This window comes from Myotis brandtii, unplaced genomic scaffold, assembly GCF_000412655.1.
Source record: "Myotis brandtii unplaced genomic scaffold, ASM41265v1 scaffold601, whole genome shotgun sequence".
Classification (NCBI taxonomy): domain Eukaryota; kingdom Metazoa; phylum Chordata; class Mammalia; order Chiroptera; family Vespertilionidae; genus Myotis; species Myotis brandtii.
In genome coordinates this window covers 845351-846796 of record NW_005370276.1, presented here as the reverse complement: position 1 = coordinate 846796, position 1446 = coordinate 845351, and the positions used below count along the sequence as shown (strand labels likewise).

The 1446-nt window shown below is 60.0% G+C and overlaps 1 protein-coding gene across 4 annotated transcripts in view; it reads left to right on the top strand.

Annotated features, from left to right (window-relative positions):
- Positions 1-588: 588 nt before the first annotated feature.
- TULP2 (tubby like protein 2) overlaps positions 589-1446 on the top strand; it is an 8832-nt gene continuing 7974 nt past the window's right edge. For 2 of the 4 annotated variants that reach the window (XM_014550475.1, XM_005879496.2), the window contains exon 1: positions 850-1129. The gene's annotated coding sequence lies outside the window, so the exon portion shown is untranslated. Of the gene's footprint in view, positions 721-849; positions 1130-1168; positions 1277-1446 lie in introns of those variants that run through there. The other 2 variants (XM_005879495.2, XM_005879497.2) reach the window with 2 other exon arrangements.

Here is a 1446-nt window from a genome sequence, read left to right as displayed (position 1 = left end):
GAGGCATGGCGGCGTGACCTGTGCGGGCGGAGAGTGGAGAATGTCTGTCCCAAGCCGCCTCCTTCCCTGGCCCCAGAGGTCAGGCCCGCAGCGCCGCACGCTCTTCTTCCTCCCAAGAGTCAAGAATCAAAGCGTCTCGTTTCCCGGGACCCAACATCCCGGAACGAGCCTCCGGCCTTTCCTTCCTCAGACCCAAGCGTCCGGGCTCCCTGCACCCTCTTCGCTCACTCACGGATTTCAGGTCTGGGTCGATCCAAGCCCCCAGCCCCCTTTTATCCTGGGACCTCGGAGAGCTGGTGCCCAGCCCGTCTTCCTCCGGATCTCAGCCTCCAGCCCCTCTAGTCCCCCACCGCCCCTCCTTCCTGGGACCCAGGCGTCTAGAGACCCCGGCCCCTCACCTCTCCTTCTCCGCAGAGGGCGTTCTCCCGGGCTGGGACCTCCGTTGCGTTCTAGGCGATTTCCCCCCAGGCCCCGCCCACTTTCCCCGCCGAAGACCCGCCTCCCGCTATCTGATTGGTCCACGCTAGCTCCCGCCCGCTCGGTTCTTGCCTCGTGGCCCCGCCCCTTGTCGAAGTCGCTCGCCTTTTCTCGAAAGGCTTGCCTCCTTTTCGCGGAAGCTCCGATTCTTGACGACACATTTCCTGCCTTTTAGGGCCTAAAATTTAGGCGAAAGCGGTACGGAGACTTTCAAAGAGAACTACAACTCCCCGTCGGTCCGGGGTAAGATGACGTAACTTCCGCACCATCTTGGCCCCTTTGCCTCATGGGAGTTGTAGTTTTCTCGTTTGTGTTTCTGCCCTAGAAGTGGCGTCGGCAAGTTACAGATCAATAGCAATCGTCCAGGTCGCCTTCTAAGTTTCTTATAGGAGTGAGAGGGGTAGAGCGAGAGACTGCGCTGCGACCTCTTCGGGGTCCCTTTAAGGAACACTCGCACCCCCTTCCAATTTAGAACCCCCAGAGCAGGGTAGCCTGGCTGCGGCAGAAGCCAGGGGTCATTGCTCTGTTGGCAGTTGAGCCTGAGGGAATTGGAGGGAGGGAATCCCTCCTCCCTCGGAGCCCTCTTCATTCCCCAGCTTTATTTCCCGGAGACCCAGAGATTAGGTCCCCAGCTCCCCCCAAAAGTAGTCAGGTATGTTTAGAAATTGGCCAGAGGGGCAGAGCGCTGGGGCGTGAATGTGAAAAGCCTCTGCAGGCACGGGGGAGGGTAGAGGGGTGCTGGCGGTCTGGTGTTTGGGGCCCAGATTTCTGAGTTCCCACGCCTGGGTGCAGGAGAGAGGTATTTGGGGGAGAGAGAATTGGACTCCTGGGCCCCTGTTAGTGCCAAAAAACTGGAATAAGGCTGCGGTTTCCCTGGACGGGAGGAGGTGCTGGAATTCAGGCTTCCTGGTTGCTGAATAAAATGTAGCGCTTAAGATCAGACGTTGCGGGGGGGGGGGGGGGGGGGGG